Genomic DNA, 19,429 nt, shown 5'->3' with positions numbered 1-19,429 from the left:
GCACAGGAGATCCTGGACAGACAAATTTACTCCAGATCTCTCAACATAACCGAAGAATCTTCCTCCGTTTTTTTTAGTTTCCAGGAAGACACAGTTTATTATAATTTTCTGACACTGACTCCAGTTCGCCCGGTCTTGACAATTTCCAAGTGAACCTCATCTTCAGTCTTCTATGACAGCTCCTGCTTAAATGGTTACAACACATATTCAAACCCAGACATATTAATCGTACAGAATGCCAGAATGACGTCAAACGCCAACCCTAATGGCCATTAAAACAAGTTTCCATCATATGTAGGTTAAAAGTCAGTCTGCTTCTCCCAAAACTGGGAAGATATATTATCTTGAAGCGACCAGAGCGCCTGCACATTTTCTTAAGTCCACATTCCAACTTGTTTGTGTCTTCCATACAAAATTCTCAAGATAGTTTTGAATCAAGATCTCAAGATCTCAAAATTCTCAAGATCCCAAGATAGATACAAAACGTTTTGAAGACTCCCCGATTGACCCAAGGACCAAGCGATTGAGACTTTCTGGAAGATCCAAGCAATAACTCTTTGAACGTTTCTCAATTTTGCTTCTTTGTATCACCAATGATTGTCATTTCAGTTCCATAAACACATGATCATTCTTCCCCCCAAAATGTACACACAGACCTGCTGTTATCATATGCACATGACTGTTGCGATCATCCATTCGCATCCCCCTCACAAACATTCCCATGGAACATGTCCAAGCAAACGATGCATCAACATAACGAATCAGATTAATTTTGTGTACATGATCGACACTCGAGGAAGAGTCTCATCGTCAGACAATGCTTGACAATGAAAGAGAAAACAATGTCGTTTCCGGATACAAGATTATCAACTTTCTAATCGATAATGGTCGTTACGGTGAAATAACATCCCTCTCTTTTTGTCCCCAAAGCCATACAAAGCCAACTTTGAGGGGAGAACATTCCTAAATGATTCCTTATTCACTCCTTAACGCCCCATCCTCTCTGATAGAGAATGACCAGTTCCATAAGAATGACTAATTATTCAGAATACGGAAGGATGAAGTCAATTTCTAACACTCTAACACTCTAACACTAATTTCTAACACTAATCATAAAGAGAAATCCTCCTGTGTTGAGTCTCGAGGTTATTCTGAGAATTCCATTGAATTTCTCATACCCCAAAACCTTGGTCTGGACCCCAAAATAATTTTGTTGTGACAAATAGTAATGAGGTTGTGGCTATTTCAGCGTTTTCCTCGAATTTGTGCAGCACAGCGGCGGCCATCTTGGCCTTCGATTGAGATGACCTCAAATTTAAATTGCTAGTACGTGCCCGTAAAAAAAATTTAAAAAATTATAAATAAATATTCAAACCGCGAGCAAGAAGCAACAAACACACAGGCCGTTTCTTCGCTCTCAAGTGCCCGTCCGTGCGTGGCCCGGAAGTTTGCATATCGCAGTTACGATAATTCGCAATTTAGTTTTAATGGCCAATTATTCAATTAGTGCCAACGTATTTTGCCTTTTCGCAATGTCGTCGCAAGGAAAAACAAAAAAAGAAGAGAAGAGAGAAAAAAATTTACTTCTTGGTTCGGAGCACACCAGCTCACTCTGATGTTACCGAAATTTATACACCGTCTAATATGAAAACGATCATAACTTGGGGCATTGTGTTTATCTATAAATGCGCATAAGAAATCGAGAAATTATTAGAATAGACGAAGTCATCACTCTCCGGAAGCCCGAACGTTGTTACCCGTAATGGGGAACGCGGCTGAGGTTCTCTTCCCCATCGGTCACGCCCACGCAACAACGTGTCTTGTCATTGGTTGGTAAATATATGGCCATAACTTGGGAGGCACTTGTCCGATTAATATCAAACCTTGAAAAGGCACATCCTCAGGTCCCCAGCAATATATCTGGTAAGTTTCAATTAGATCGGACCAGTGGTTATCGAGAAACAGCGGTCACAGACACACACACACAGACACACACACACACACACACACACACACACACACACACACACACACACACACACAGACATTGCTGGAATAATAGATAGATGAGGGTGCCTTTGAATTCCTCATCTCCAAAAACCTGGGTCTGGACCCCCAAAATCATCTTTCTAAGGCAAACTATAATAAAGTTACGACTCTTTTGGTGTTTTTCTGATATTCGTGAATTGCGATGATGGCCATCTTGGATTCTGAGTTTTCCTCAAGCGATCTTTTTGGGGACTTCACTCCTTGATGTTCGGTAGATATGTTTACGGATTGACTCACTGACACCGACAGACGCTGCTCGATCGCATGGCTCCCAGGACTGAAGTCCAGGTGAGCGAATAATGGCTTGAGTACCAATGCCTCAGCTTGGTTGTAATTCGCTGATGGTGTCAAGAAACAACTTGCCTGGAAATGACAACATGACTACATTTCACTTTCATTGGTTTGTGATCAACGAGAAAAAGTGCAGGAAAGGTGGCCGAGTGGTGAAGGAGAACTGCAAATCCATTGTGCTTTGCACGTGTGGGTTCGCATCCCACCCTTGTCGTCATTTTTAAAAATTTTGTTTTGTGAGACCTTCTCATGGAGAGAAGACATTTGTCTTCTTCACCTTTAAATGCACTGCTTATTCGTAACGTTTTAAGGACTCCCTGATCGGAACGATCCAAATAACGCCGTGGTGCCCTGCCTGGCACGCCAATTTTTTCCTCGGTGGAGTCAGATTGCAGGTTTGGCAGGACGACCTCCAATGAGACTGTGGCCTGTCCTTGGTTTTTAGCCAACAAATTAACATGATTAGATCAAACACACAACCACGGCTCCACAAAACCGAAGGTGGCCGCTGGCCATGGTGGAAGCCTGGATGGTGCTGCGTCTCTGTCCTGAGGCTATAGCCACGAGAAAAGCTGTCTCTTCGGACAAATGCTGCAAAGAGGCGGCCCAGAAAGATTTGTACGGTACCTGAGCCAAGGCCAGTAGAACCAAGGGCAGACTCCACGAAGGAACCAGCTGTTTCAATGGAGGCCTCTTCAAAAGAAGAACCTGGTAAGTCTGGACAGCACAGCAACAATTTAATGAAGATGTCTATGTGGGAGGGAGTTTTTGGAGTGTCCGTTGTTGTCATTGTGTCTTCCATCTGTCATGGGATTAAAGACCAAAAAATTGGCCAGGCGAAGTTTGGCCCAAGTCTTTGACGAACCGGCTGGCCAGGCCTAACATTCGACTAAGATTAGGGCAGGACTTTAGAATTCATTCATGGTGCCGGCAATGGCTCCCCGACTCTTCGTGAAGGACACCATGGGATCTTTAACGTGCACCAATTAATTCCGACAGACGGGACACCCGTTTAACATCCGTCCGATGGACGCAAGTGGAGCTATGTACAAATTGTTGTCTCGCCTTGTATGAGAAACACCCGGGTGGCAGTTTGTAGCTGTGTAGGGATTCGAATACGGGTTAGACAGTTCAAATGTGAGTATTGAGTGATGGAAGAACTGTCTCACACACACACAAATCATTCACTCACATGCAGACAGAGACAGCAGACAACACAGGACTTGACTTCAGACAAACACCACAGTTGACCTTGAGGGAGCGGGGAACTTTTAGGGAGAAAGCCCCCTCCCAGAGTGCTTATCCCGACTCTAACCTTTAAATGCTGAGCATCAAGCCCGGAAGTGACACGGACCATTTATCAAATGTTTGGTATGACTCAGCCGGGGATCCAACCACCAATCTCAAGAGACTCAGAGCGGGTCCTCCAACCACAATTCCACTCCAACCACAACACATTGCTTCAGACATGAAATCCTTCCTCTTCTCCAATGGCTTGATTTCCAATCATCAATTTGGTTTCAGACCAGGTCACTCTACCCTAGATATGCTGCTTCTGCTCTCCCATCAATGGATGGAGGTCCTCAATGCCAGACAGGAAATCCGAGCCGTATCCCTGGACATATCACGTGCTTTTGACACAGTCTGGCACCCTGCCCTACTCACCAAACTCTCTTCCCATGGTATTCAAGGCCATCTCCACTCATGGCTCGCAGACTTCCTCTCCTGTCGCAGTCAACGTGTGGCCCTAAATGGAGTTCTTTCATCCCCTCTTCCTGTGCAGGCTGGAGTTCCTCAAGGTAGCGTTCTGGGCCCTGTTCTTTTCTGGTTTTCATCAATGATCTCTCGGACTCTCTGGAAAATCCTCTATTTCTCTTTGCCGATGACTCCACCCTCTGCCGTACCATCTGTCATCCCTCAGACCGGCAAGCAGCAGCTTCTTCGCTCACTGCAGATCTGGATAAAATCACAAACTGGTCCAACACGTGGAACATGTCTTTCAATCCACACAAATCTCACACTCTCACTATGTCTCTTCGAAAGGACCGTTTACAAAACCCCCATCCACTTTCTCAACAATCCTCTGGAAGAAGTCTTTTCTTTCAAGCTTCTGGGTCTCACTATCTGCCATGACCTTTCCTGGGAAAGTCACATTTCCAACCTTGCCTCAAAAGCCAGTCGCCGACTGGGAATCCTCCGTCGTGCAAAGTCCTTCCTCGGCCCTCTTGAGCTCCTGACTACTTACAAAGCTTTTGTCCGTAGCCTGATGGAGTACTGCTCTCCCCTCTGGGCTGGTGCTCCTGCCTCCCACCTTTCTCGACTTCACGCTGTCGAAACCAGGGCTTTTAAGATCATTGGCATCTCCCGCAATGAAGCTGAGTCTTTGGGCCTCTCACTCAATCACCGCAGGTTGGTCGGTGGTCTTTCTGTCTTCTACCGACTCCTCTCCAGCCTTGCCCCCCCTGCTCTCTCTGCGATTTGTCCCAACCACATTTCCACAGGGCGCTCAAGGTCCGCCAACAGCCCCCTTCTGGTAAAACTACCAAAATCACGAATCACTGCTCATCTTCACTCTTTCATTCCTCTTTTTTCCCGCCTTTGGAATAAACTTCCTCACTCTATTCTTTCCCATTCTTCCCTCCAGGCTTTCAAAACAGCTGTTCACCACCACCTCTTATCTTCCCCCATCCAAATCCTCGATCTTTTCTACCCCCGATAATCCACCCAAGCCCACTTCCTTCAATTCTCCTGCTTTCCTTCCTGAAAGTCACTGTAATGTCCATCTTCTCCTCGCCATGTTCCCCGTCCCATCCCCATCCCTCCCCCTTCCACAGTTCACCTGTGTCTGTTCCCCAATGTTTTGTCCCTTCCACTCCCACCCCTCGTGTCTCATGCCTCCTTGCTGTGAGTTGTGTGTTAGCTCTCATACGAGCCTCGACCAAGGTATACAAAAAAAAAAAAAAAAAAAAAAAAAAAAAAACACCACTGAGAGTTGTGTATTTAAATAAATGGTTTCTCATCTCACAACTGTAAAAAAAAATTGGTGAATTTTGATTGGCCGGAGGAAAACAAACAAAAGGTACAAGATACATCTCAACACAAAACACGTAATATGACGACAATAATAACTGGAGAGTTCATGGAACACCTTGACGGCTTAACCCACAGGGTCTTGAGAAAAAGGTCATGGGAAGGGTCTTTTAAATCCCCGCTTTGCATTTTGCACCGAACAGACAGCGCTCGCTGCCGCCATATTTGTCTGAATGCTTCATCTCACAGTTACTCTCCCCTCGGGGCCATGAGATGGCATAAAGTTTTCCAAGTACTGTGGGAAGGATTCTGAATGTGTCAAGAAGGTGATTTGTGTTCTACAGAGTTCAAGAAGAAAATTCAAGGCGGTTTTAAAGAATGTATAAAAAACAAAAAAATTGCTTGTGCCCTTTATGACGTCATTACAAACAGCGAGTTTCCTGTTCGGAATGATTTTCTATTTTGTTTGACTGCCAGATACACAGACTAAAAGAATGATGTTACTCCGGCGTGTGCGTGATCGGGAGGAGATTCCGTACAATTTTCCAAATTCAGAGCCAAACTCCTGACTGCTAAACTACAGGTTCGTGTTCCAGGTGAGAGTAGAGGAAGTCAGTAAACCATGTGTGGAGTTGGCCTCGGATGCCACAGGTGGAGAGGATGTCGAGCAAAGCTGGATGCCAGACTGTATCAAAAGCACAAAAGATATCCAGAGAGATGGCTCTGATCTCATGTCTGACATTGAGGGCCTCCATCCATTGTTGTGTAAATATAAGCAGCATGTCCAGGGTCGAGGGGCCTGGTCTGAATCCAAATTGGTCATCTGAAATGAGGTTGTTGGAGAAAAGCAAGGACTTCATATCAACTGCAGTGACGGATTCCATGACCTTGCTGATGATTGTAAGTGAGCTGATAGGTCTGTAGTTAAGGGTATCTGATTTTTGCACCTTTTGTATGTGCTGCAGTGACATTGACGGATTTCCAAGCAGATGGAAGATGACCTAACGCAACTGACAGGGTGAAAAGGGAAGAGAGAAGATGTGCAAGAGATGCCCTCCGGTCCAGCAGCAGAGTCAGAGTGGAGGATTGAAAGAACCTTCTCCACCGTATTAGGTGCAAAAGACACAGAGTCCAGCAGCTGCTGGGTATGACGGGGAAGGATGGGAACAGGGAAGGATGAGGGGTTGGGGACACAAAATTTGGAATCAAACACAGAATCGAGACATTCACCCTTCTCACGAGAGGACTCGGCTGTGGTGCCATTTGAAGACAGAGAAGGGATGGAAGGGGAGCGTACACCAGAGCCAGACTTAACAAGGCACCACCAGGTTTTAGAGGAGGGAGACAAGTCATTCTTGAGGTTGGACAGATGTTGTTTTCTGATTGTCCTGACTGGACACACACTTGTTGCGAACTTTGTGGGATGCACTGAGATTGCCTTCGGTCGGATTTGCCTTCCAGGAAGAGAAGGCAAGTAGTTTCAGAGCAACTGCCTCACCATAAGATTCGGTGTACCATGGGCAAGAAGACGGATAGGGTAATTGAAGACGAGATGGGATGGATCTGTGCATGAGAGAGAGAGAGAGAGAGAGAGAGAGAGAGAGAGAGAGAGAGAGAGAGAGAGAGAGAGAGAGAGAGAGAGAGAGAGAGAGAGAGAGAGAGAGAGAGAGAGAGAGAGAGAGAGAGAGCAGGTTTCTGTGGAAGAATTCCCAGGATGAGTTAACATCAGGGGCAATAAATACGGGAGATCAGTCCTGAAGAGAGAGATGGCTGCTTGCAGTCCCTGTCAATCTGCTTAATTAAAATGCCAGACTCTCCGGCGTTGAGGCAGCTCTCTGAGAATAGCCAGGGAGATGTTGGCTTTCACAAGCACGTGATCAGTCTTCAGATGAACCAATTGGAGAAGAAGAGGAGCAGGAAACATTTGCAGGAAAGTTTTTCATAACCAAGTCCAGGATCTGAGTTGGAGAGTTCACAGATTGAGTCAGTCCTTCGGAGTCACAGAAGTCCTTTGCTGAACTATATCATTGGAACAAAAGAGATTTGTGGGCAAAAGTAAATCGATGATGGACATCGACAATAAGATCCGCAGTTAAGGCAATGCTTTGTGATGCTCATCTTATACAGCTCGTGGTCTGCGTGCAGGTAAGTTGCAAAAGGTACAAGTTTGTTTCATGTATGACCCATTGGCTGGGCCAAACGAATGAAGGAATGGCTACGTGGTGGAGTGCGGTGAGTGTGTGGTCAGCCAATACAAATCACTCACCAGTTTCTTTGAATCGCGATTGCCGGGGATGTTTACGGTCCACTCAACGTCGACCCTTCCGGCAGAGCCCGGCTCGCGGTGATACGAGCACCGAAGGATCGCAGAGGCGCCCACGGTACTCTCCACCAGAATCTTACCCGTCGCGAGCACGGTACTCTGCGTGAAGCCTGCAACACACCACACTGCACCACAAACAGCACGTACCTTTAACCACATTCACAATACCCACGATCGAACCCGTTGCCGAGCTTGCTTTCCATCTTTGATCTCATCCAAGTAATGAGAGGTCACCTGGAAATAACTTTTGGGGATGCGCATGTTACAATCAGAGCTCTCAGGTAACCATATACGGTATTTGAAACATTTATCTTCCTCTGCCTTCACCATACCCCCCATTCCTCACTACCTATTTTCATTAGCGGTGTAAAACAATCGTTTGCTGCTGCAACCTGTCGGCTCACCTGGCTCGACGTGACAGTTTCCAACTGTCTCCAAACTGGGCTGAAATCTACTCAACTTAGACATTCTGTCCATCATCATCATCCGAAAACATGCAATTTGGTGTCTGGCTATTATTTTGACTACGACACATTCGGTGGTTATTTATCCAATCCCAACCAAACTTGACAGGAGGACTAAGGATCACACGATGGAGGTTGTAGCGACTTCATTTACCTCCATCTCCATCAGGGTTTTCCGCCTCGGCAAAATCTGTGTCGAGGTGTATATCCGCGTTTAGATAGCTAATCATGGCGTTTTTCCCACGCTGCTTCGAATTATAAAAATAATAACAACAACGTAAATGACGATAGCATAATATTCATGTTATTACAAAACAATATTAACATTCATAATATCTTGGGGAGGGGGGTATTCAGTTACAAAGTTACGGAAATGCTTCTTCTTCTTCATCCTGAGGAGCGACTGAGGGAAGGTTTAAAAGATTGAAGCGAAAAACAGAGTCGAACGTGATGACGTGTCGTGACAGAGTGCGTCCGCCTCAGGGCCCACCAATCACAGGCCGCCTCGTTTGTTTCAAAATCTTCTTCTTCGCGACTGTTTTGAGGTCTTGCGATCCTTTTTTAAAAACTATTTACTCTTTCTCCTGCTACTTCCTTTTCTGAGGAAACTAGTCCGTGCATGAGCGACTCTCTGAGTTGAAGACCCCTGTTTAAAAAAAAAAAAACACTGTCTTGACTCTCCCTTTACTTCCTGATACTGCTATGGATTATACCATCATGGATTGTAACACAGCTTGGAATGTTGTGTGTGTGAGAGGCATTCTCTTTGTGTCTATTAATTACGTTCGTCTATTTATTGATTACACACTGTTGGAATGTATCTTTTGACCCTTTAGACTGCTGAGACCCTTAAAGACCCCCCTAAGATCCTTACGACATCAAAAACTCAGGTGACCAAAAAGATCCCGAAGATCCAAGTGACCCAAAAAGACCGTAAAGACCAAAAAATTCCCAGATGACCCAAAAGACCCAGAGGACCCCCAAAACCCCCAAAAGTCCCCGGATTGAGAATATCTGTGAATAATTTTGAATTATCGTTCAGCGAACGTATTTTCTCTTCGTCGTCGTTGATCCTTCATTTAGGACGATGCGACCAACGCACCTTGCTCCTCCACCACCCTACGTCCATCCACCACCTCCTCCCCCCCAACAGACCATGTACATCACAGCATGACCGCTCAATGAGCCGAAGTGATCCCACACCCTCCACTTCAGGTGAACAAAAGGAACACCAGGATTGGGGCCGAAATGATGAGGAAGGGGGTGATGGATGGAAGGACAATTAATAAATTATATAATGGCTGTTTCAACAGGAGGAAACAAAATAATTTGTATCCGGATGAGAAATTTGTGATTTGTTTTCTTCCTTTATACTCACCAAAAACACATTTTAATTGGTCGGTCCTCAGGACCGGTGACTGAGCCAGCAGGCCATGGTGCAAGACCACCCTCTACCCTCAACCCGAATTGCGTGCCAGAAAAAGCAAGTCCCACTTTCCCAAAGTGTGATGAAACACCAGCAATCTGGAGGACGAAGCGTAACCCCCATGAGGCCGGTAGTCTAAGTCCGCTACTCGATCCATTCCTCATCAGTTTCTGTTACATAAACATTATATTTATCACTGAGTGATGTTGTCTCAACTTTATGAATGAATGACTGGAGTGGAGTGTTGTGGAAGGTTTCTAAACTTTCCTCTGTAAACAGAATGAAGTCCGGAACATTGTGCTGAAATCTGTTTCAAGGAACAAACTGTTTATTGAACTCGGCTACTAACTTGATCACCTCTACTAGGAAATAGATCACATCATATTGTTACGGATTTGGAAGTTGACTGCACTCAACATACAGGACCGATAGATCAGTTATATCGGTAAGTACGTGTTGCCAGTTAGGGTCCCGTCCCTCGTCGAATGGGTAATTAAATGTTCCTGAGCTGTGGAGTTATTTTAATAGTCAGGTTTTCTTTTCTTCTATTTTTACACCACCAACATCAACACCAGCGTCATCTTCCCCTCGCTCTGCTCGACGCCATTGTCTACGTGTGTTCTATCACGTACGGGGGCGGAGATTTCCATCACCTCAGATCGAGACTCCTCCCAGAAGGGCAGGGGCGTGCCCCTTGTCCAACCAGGAACCTCATCACCGAAGATCGAGTCTCCTCCCAGAATGGTAGGGGCGTGCCCCTTGCCCAACCAGGAAGCTCAGCACCTCTGGCTGGCTCCGCTTTCGCCAGATAGAGTGTTCGGCCCCGGCCAATCGGGAGGCCGCGACGAGTCGTACGAGAACGGACCGTCCAATGAGGAGGCGAGTGGCGAAAAAAGGAGCACAAGAAGGAGGGGTGGTCTTGACGAGGGGGAGGGAGAGACGGTGTGCTCGTGGCAGCAGCAGTGGCGAGTTCGGAGGACATCCCTGGTGGGAGAGGGCGTTTCAGTGCAGGCAGTTTCGAGGCTGGCATCCAGGGCCAGTGAGTGGTCGTCGACGAGGGCCCTGCAGACGGTCGTGGTTGTGGGGTTCGTGCCCCGTCCCCCCAAGATCGCGAAGACCACACGAGGTGGACAGGTCCGAGACAGGCCTCAATAAAGACCGCTTTTGGTCCGATTCTTTTGGGTGTGTGTGTGTGTGTGTGTTTGTGGCACCAGTCCAATAAGTAGGAAATTGTATAAGTGCCGTGCTGTCCATACGTGCCTTCTATATTCGGACAACTCTGCCCCCTTACGTGCCCCCCTCATTTCCCTGTTGTGAATAAATATATCCATGTGTTAAATGTATCAGTTCGTTTTTGCCTTTCCTCCATTGGCTTAGCGTGCTGCGAGTTGGAAAATTAGCCAGGCTGTTGCCGCTGTAACGGGACAATTAGAGCGACGGATCTCGGTGATCAACCGCTCAGGTCGCACACGGTTCGAGTACGCTAAGCGGCTCGTTCCGTACGGGTGCCGTCGAGGGTGTGGAGACTCGGTAAATCGCCACTTGAAAATCTGGGTATTTTGAAAATTGGCAAATAACCCTGTACCACGTGGCAGAAATATTGACGCTTCACGGTCCGATAAGGGACCCGTACTTTTTCGGAGTTTTCCGAAAAGGTATGATCTAAATTCCGGGCGATTGGCGGAGTCGACCCTGCAGCTCCATCTTGCGGTCATGCTCGCGGCCGATACCCGGCCCCGCAACAATACGTCATCACCTTCCCACATATTTGGTTTCTGTTATCATAAGATGGCCATGAACACATTTCCCTGCTCTGCCTGTGAAGTGCTCTTTATCCTGACACGTATGGTACAGATGTTTGGCAGGGCCTCCCCGGTCCAAGACAAACCACGACCCCTGCTGAACCGCAGGTGATTCCATGGTGGTGAATTTACATCATCACTTGTCGAAGACTGTTTCCTCGTCTGCCTTTCAGCAGCTTTTAGTCTTGTAACCATAGCAACGGCACACAGTATGATGGTGCGATTGTTGAAATGCACATCACATTTCCTGTGATTATGACGTCATTGGGGGGGGAGAGAGAGGAAGGGAGAGGGATGGGAGGCAGCCATTTTAGTTGTAAAAAAACCAATGTTGAACACGTCCTCAAACATTTCTCGAACATGCAAATTCACTAACGTTCAGACTTGGTATATGGATAATGAATGATGGATTACATGTGTGCGTCATTTCATTTTCGAGATCAGATCCAAGATGGTCGACTGGCGGCCATTTTAGTTGTAAAAAAACCCAATGTTGAACACGTCCTGACCAACTTCCGGTTCAGGGATTGGCGCACGAGGACGACTGGGTGGCGAGCTCTCCTTCCAGTCCCTCTCCTTCCAGTCCCTCTCCTTCCAGGCCCTCTAAAGCTAAGTTTTCAGTCCTAAAGCGTTTTGTGTATTTTGTTGTCGAGATTTGTGTCAGGGGCTGTGGAACTGCACTTATTTACTTTGTGTTGTGTTCATAACAGTTTTAGTGGGTAGTTGAGTTAGTTTATTGAAAAAAGCAGGGCGAGGCCTCGTGATAAGTTTAGCGTGAAGTCAGTTGGGGCTTTGGGAGTATGGGGGTGAAAAAGGTTATAAATAGAGAGCGAAGGAGAAAGGAAGAGGAGTACGTAAAATGTCACAGTTGCTCAATGTGGGCCACGTCAACAATGGGGGAAGCGGAGGGTTCTTATTGTTGCAGGAAGTGTGAGGAAATCGTCCACTTGAGGAAGGTTATTACTGGGTTGAAGGAACGCATCGATAATTTGCTGCAAGTAGCAGAATGTGAGAAATTTGAAGATAATACAGTAGTTGGTTACGGTTGTGGAGTGAGGTTGCTGAGGATATTGGAAGTGGTGACGGTGCAACGGGGACAGGCATTGGCGACGTGCACTGAGTGTAGGCAGTGGTGGAGGTGCACTGGGTGCAGGCAGTGGTGTCGATGCTGAAATAGAAACTGTTAGACATGAGGTATGGGAGACAGTTTTTGTGGGTGATGAGACAACTAAATATGTCGATTCTTCATCCTGTAGGAAGGATTGTAGACAGAGGGTTCTGTGTAGTTTTGAAGGAAGGGTAAACGATATTGTGTCGGGTCATGGCAGGAAGAAGTTGGTTGTGGTACACCTCGGTGTGAATGATGATGGAGGGAAAGTTTACTCTGAGATTTTGAAAAATAGATATCAGGATATTGGGTAAGCGGCTGAAAGCAAAGGGTTGTGAGGTCATGTTTTCTGGGATCCTCCCAAGATTAGGAAACAACATAGAAATTATGAGCAGAGCGATAGACGTCATCCAATGGCTGGAAGATTGGTGTCGGGAGGAAGGTTTTACATTTAAGAAGCAGTGGGAATCATTGAGGGGACAAAGGGAGTGTTTCCGGAATGATGGCCGTATGTTAAATAGAAAGGGGGGCAGCAAGGTTTGCAGTGGGAATTGAGGAAGGAATTCAGGCTTTTTTTAGGTCAGCGGAGGGTGGGGAAGCCATAAAGGAAGGACCTGATGAAGTAATTGGGATGAGTAAGGCCAGGCAGGAAAATATAATTTCAGGAAGGGAAAAGTTAAATATATTCTATACCAATGCCAGAAGTTTAAATAATAAGACGGAAGAGCCTGAAGCTAAAGTTGAGAGCGAGGAGTACGATATAGTTGCAGTGAGTGAAACATGGTTTAAGGATGAGAGTAACTGGAGGACAGGATTAGAAGGCTACATTAAATCATGTTCATTAAATAAGGGATAAAATGAATACGTCATGAAATTGTGACAGGAGAGGAATTCCAGAAGCCATGAGTGGAGATGGCCTTAGATACCATCGGAAGAAAGTTTGTTGAGCAGGTCAGGGTGTCAGACCGTATCGAAAGCACGTGATATGTCTCAGGAGACGGCTCTGATTTCATGTCCGGCATTGAGGATCTCCATCCATCGTTAGGAGAGCAGAAGCAGCATATCCAGGGTAGAGTGATCTGGTCTGACACCAAATTGATCATCGGAAATCAAACCATTGGAGAAGAGGATGGATTTAATGTCGGGAGCGATGATGGATTCCATAAGCTTGCTGATGATTGGTCTGTAGTTGCAGGGATCTGTTTTTACACCTTTTTTATACAGGGCGGTCATGTTTGCTGATTTCTCCGATATCTTAAAAGTTCCCGATATCCCGATATTGTTCCCCGAAATCTTCAAAGGACAATGGTTGACGTTCTTGATGGTGACTGTGGTTGCAGCATTCGTAGCAGTTGTGTGAGATGGTTGAAGCGTTTTTGCGGTTATGGTGAGATGCTTGAATGTTGTCGCACTTATGGTGAGATGGTTGCATGTTGTAGCGGTGATGGTGAGATGGTTGCATGTTGTGGCGGTGATGATGAGATGGTTGACTATTGTTGGGGTGAGGTGAGATGGTTGATTGTTGTCCCGGTTATGGTGAGATGGTTGAATGTTGTCGTGGTTATGGTGAGATGGTGGAATGTTGTAGCGGTGATGGTGAGATGGTTGAATGTTGTAGCGGTGATGGTGAGATGGTTGAATGTTGTAGCAGTGATGGTGAGATGGTTGAATGTTGTTGCGGTTATGGTGAGATGGTTGAATGTTGTAGCGGTTATGGTGAGATAGTTGAATGTTGTAGTGATTATGGTGAGATGGTTGAATGTTGTAGTGATTATGGTGAGATGGTTGAATGTTGTAGCGGTGATGGTGAGATGGTTGAATGTTGTCGTGGTTATGGTGAGATGGTGGAATGTTGTAGCGGTGATGGTGAGATGGTTGAATGTTGTAGCGGTGATGGTGAGATGGTTGAATGTTGTTGCAGTTATGGTGAGATGGTTGAATGTTGTCGCGGTTATGGTGAGATGGTTGAATGTTGTAGCGGTTATGGTAAAATGGTTGAATTTTGTAGCGGTTATGGTAAGATGGTTGAATTTTGTAGCGGTTATGGTGAGATGGTTGAAGCGTTGTTGCGGTTATGGTGAGGAAAGCGAACTTGTAATGATGTCAGGATTTTTATATGGGCGTTGTGATGGTTATGGCAATGTTGTAGCATTGTGGTTTGAATATGGCGAAGATCTGAGGTGATGGTCAGTTCAGGAATGGCAAGAAGTTTGGATATGGTTTTGCCGGCATATGCTGATGAGCTGTCTCTTGCTACTATGTGGGTATGCATGGATGAAGAGAACATCGTGTGTGCAGCTAAATAAATGAAATCGATGAAAGAATATAGAGTGGGAATAAGACTCAATGAAAACCCATCACAACGCATTTTGTCCCATAAAGCCACTGGACATGAGGGAAAGGCTAACTAAGAACGGATACTGATGAAATAACTCTCTCTGGACCGCGTACATGCCACAGCCTTGGGGGAGCGGCGTCTTCACAAAACCGCAACAATATTTACACCAAGAGAATTGGGGTTTTCCTCCACCATAAACCCCCTCCCCCAGATAAACTACACTGACATATTGTTGCCGGCCGGGGAGCGGCGACGAGCACGACCGCTAGATGGAGCAGTAGAGTCGGCTCCACCGAACACCCAGAATCTAGATCATACCTTTCCGATAACCCTGAAGGTATGGGTCCCTTACAGGACCGTGAATCGTCAATAAGTCAACCACGTGGGACAGGGTTATTTGCCAAACTTCAAAATACCTAGAGACCCACGCGGCGAGCGACCGAGGAATCCACACCCTCGACGGAGCTCGAACGGGATGAGCCGTAACCGTGCTCGACCCGTGCGTAACCCGAGCGGATGGTTACTGAGGTCCCGTCGGTCCAAATGCACAACTACGGCAGCAACGGCCTTTTTAATCCCCCAACACGTGCCGTGCTAAACCAATGAGGGAAAGACAAGAACGAGCTGAAACATTTAAAAAGGGATTTAATTATAATGGGGGGGGGAAGGGAAGTACGTAAAGAGCAGAGTTAAACCGACTAAGCAATGCAATCGATGTACAAGCAAAAGCAATTAAGCAGTTCTACTTGACAAGACTGGGCCCAAGGACACACACACACACACACACACACACACACACACACACACACACACACACACACATACCCCAAAAGAAGTGATCGACCTCAGCGGTCTTTATTCGGCTCTCCAGCCGAGGAGGACAGTTTGACTGGGAGTCAGGATGGCTGGCTACCTGGCAGGCACGCACCAGGGCAGCCGAATCCAGCGGAGGCGAGACGAGGCGATCTCCCCCGATGAAACTCGACCGCTCGCTGCAACGCGCCGGACGAGACACCCTCGAAGCGCGGGATGCAGTCCGTCGCAAACCCAGGCAGAGACGCGCACGTGAGCAGACTCAGGACGCAAACTCTCCTCACGCTCGTCCCGACAACCACTCTTTTTCCTCAGGCGGGAGGGGCTTCTTTTCCGGCCACTCGCCTCCTGATTGGACGGTTGCGTCGCGCGATTCGCTCGTCGCCCTCGCGTGATTGGCCGAGAGAGACGTCAGGTCCTGCGTGGGCTGCGCCTATTGGCCGTCCGACGGCAACCTTGCTCGCATCCCCCTGATTGGGCGAGAGAGACGTCAGGTCCTCGTGAACTCCGCCCACGTACGTGCTGACATGCACGCGTGTGATGGTGCCGCTGGAGGATGGTGGGAGGAAGCGAAGGCAGGTGTCGTCGGTGTTGTTGTTGTTGTTGTTATAAGTGTAAAAGAAAACCCTGACTATCAAAATAACTCAGCGCATGAACATTTAATTCCCATTAGACTAGGGATGGGGCCCTAACTAGAAACACGTATTTACTGATATAACTGTTCTCTCGGGACCTGAATGTTGAGGGCAGTAATCTTCCAGATTCGTAACAATATACCATACTTGGGGTTCCCTTAGCCATCTTGAAAAATTTGGTTTGATTTGGTGCAGTTTTTTTTTCTTTTTTTGAAGAATATATAATATAAACAAACACCAACTGAGCTTTCTGTACGAGAAAGAAATTCAGAGAACGGAATGAGTGCGGATCATACGTGCACGGTCTTCAGTGCAAGGACTAGACCTGAAAGTAATTAATAACCATTGGCTCTCAAGTAATCCGTGCCACTGTTTCATCATATCTCGAAACATTTTACATTCCTTCATCAAATTTTTAATAATCTGATTCTCTGTTTCGTTGCTATGCCAAACAATGGCTCACACAATCGTTGCTAGGACGCAGTGCCCACGTCATCAACATGGCCGACATGAGCTTCCCTTACTATTTGTAGATCTGTGAAACGTCATTTTCACATCTTCACAAGGGGTAGACTTTTAAGCTGGATTTTTTTTTATCGATGTAAAAATTTTTGCATAGATTTTTTTTATCGGCCGTGCCGAGAACATACGGGTCGTAGTGGGACCGCTTGTCCCGATGGTCAACCGGACGTTGTCCCTGCCCACCCCAGGTCTCCGGCATGGCGAGCAGGTGCCATAACTGCGTCCGATTCAAGTTTGAGAAAGCGGGACCCGTTCCACCAAGTGAGGTGTTTGGGCGGACGGTATTGTTGGGCATGCTGGAGTTCGAGGCTGAGGATTTTTCTGTTTAATCTCTGGCCCACGAATTTTAGGTATCCTTTCGGTCAGATGAAAGGCTTGCGGAGTTTTGGGTGAGGTGGACTACTGCTCGGTCAATGGGGTGTCTGGCTGAATGGGCAGTCGAAGCCATCTCTGACCATGAGAGGGTCGTGACGGCCATCCTCCACAATGAGAGTGTTACTGATCATGATGTGCAGTGTTGGTTGGCTTGATATGTTGAGCTGAAGACCCCACCATGATATATCCAAAATGGTCTGGGTATATGGACTGCGACTCGGCAATATCGGGTGAAGTTTTGGGTCAAGGAGGAGGGGACGGTGACCCATATCCCTTGTGGGATAATCATTGGGATGGAACATGGGCAAGTTTTTCACGCAGGATGCCGCAAATGCAGTCCTCTGGGCCACCTAGTCTCTGGGTACTAAGAACAATTATGCTCGCAGTGTGGCCAGCTGGGACATGAAAGGGAACATTGCACCTCTTCGGTACGGAGCAACCTTCGTGGTTCACCGGGACACACCGGACACCCAGCAGGATGAAGAACAAAACCTGTCAAAGGGCGAAGGAGCTCCTTCTGAGCCAACGACCATTCATATCCGGTGCCTGACTGTGTCTGCGGACGTCCTCCTGCAGTTGGGTTACTCCTTATTCGGAGGTTAGTGGCAGGATTTGCACTCCGGTCACCGTGACAGGAGGGAAACCATGGGGTTACATTCCCAGGGATAGATTGTGGGAGAATGTGTCGAGGTGGTGCTGAGGTGTCGCCCACCAGACGGCGGTCTCCTTGGGTTGAACTGAGGCGGTCCCTTCGGGTGGGTGCCTGGAATGTCCTTTCCCGAAGAGAGGATGATCTCCTGTCTCTGTTATCAGCTGAGCTCAAGCGTTTGGACATCAGTATTGCAGCACTATCTGAAATCCGGAGACCGGATTACGGTGAGATCATGGTGGGTGGTTATACGCACTATTCGTCTGGTCGCTCTGATGGTTACCATTCCCAAGGAGTTGCTGTAACTGTATCCAACGAGAGGGGGAGCACTCGGTAGAGTGCAAAACCTCTGCCGTCAATACTGCTGGGTCACTTAAGTGAACCTGATATCCTATTCATTGTGGGTCAAAACGGATCAGACTCTACTGAACCACGATTGAATAAACTAAACTGGATCGACGCGCATGTAGAAATGCGAAAAAAAAAAATCGAAATTTTTTTGAAAAAAAAGCTGCAAAATTTCTAATTTTTTTTTTCTCTAACAAATTTTTTTGGGGGGTTGGAAATCACTTAAAACATGTAGAAATGCAAAAACAAAAAATTCAAATATTTTTTCAAAATGGCCGCCATAGCGCCCATATTGGACTTTGGACCAAGTCCAAAATCTAATGGCATGATCCTTGGACCATACCGAATCCCCCCACCAAGTTTCGTCGAAATCCGTCCAGGAGTTTTTCCGTAATACTGTTCAGAAACAAACAAACAAACAAACAGGGGTGAAAGCAGTAACCTCCGTCCATCTTCGATGGCGGAGGTTAATAAGCTGACTCCAATGATAAATGAGGTAACACCGGTCAACGAGCGTATTATGAGATTAAGGATTCGTCACTCCTTGGGTGTCATTTCCCTGTTCTCTGTTTATGCTCCGACTGAGGTGAGTGATCTCACAGAGAAGGACACATTCTACGCCATGCTCGAGTCTGTGGTTGATTAGTGCCCCAGGTGAGACAGTCTTCGAGTCTTGGGGGATTTCAATCCATCGACTGGAACTGATAGGGGTCCTGCTTGCAGGGGAATTCTCGCATTGCGTTCGTCCAAGCCCGTCCCTCGGTGTACTGCAGTGAGAGCAGTGGGTCGTGGGCTCTTGAGAAAGGAGTCCGAAGTGAAGGCGCGCTGGATATTACTTTGAGCGGTTGTACCGGGCTGGTCCACCAGCTGTCAAGTTGGACGTCAGAGGTGTCGCAATCTCTATTGCTGACCCTTCAATCATCTGTGGTCCACCTTCGCTTGTGGAAACACAGGCTGAGGTGGACCGTTGAAATGGAGTAAAGCTCATAGGATCTGCGGCATCCATGCTGAACTTCTCAAGGCTGGTGGAAATGCTACACTCGTGTTATCATCTCGGTTATCAAATGCGACGTTTTAAAACGAATTTATTTTTTTTGAGAAATCATCTGAAAAGATTACTTTTTGTTCATCAATATCATCCACCAAACGTTCAAATTGATAAATGTTGTGCCAATAAATGTTACCAAACTCACAACACCCTTTTTGGAGTGTTATTCTTTCACCTTTCACCCCCCTGCAGATTTTGACAACAGATG

At 46.8% G+C, this 19,429-nt stretch overlaps 1 long non-coding RNA gene across 1 annotated transcript; it reads right to left on the bottom strand.

The window, feature by feature from the left end:
- LOC147008316 (uncharacterized) lies at window positions 1–8,676 on the bottom strand. The gene is made up of 3 exons (XR_015053521.1): window positions 8,312–8,676; window positions 7,637–7,818; window positions 1–182 (listed from the first exon to the last, which is right to left on the bottom strand). It is a non-coding gene; the product is annotated as an uncharacterized LOC147008316 (long non-coding RNA).
- Window positions 8,677–19,429: the final 10,753 nt, after the last annotated feature.

Source organism: Eptatretus burgeri, chromosome 20 (genome assembly GCF_056783735.1).
Source record: "Eptatretus burgeri isolate ZD-2024b chromosome 20, Ebu_testis_v1, whole genome shotgun sequence".
Taxonomy (NCBI): domain Eukaryota; kingdom Metazoa; phylum Chordata; class Myxini; order Myxiniformes; family Myxinidae; genus Eptatretus; species Eptatretus burgeri.
Note: the sequence above shows the minus strand (reverse complement) of the source record. Positions and strands in the feature narration are given on the sequence as shown.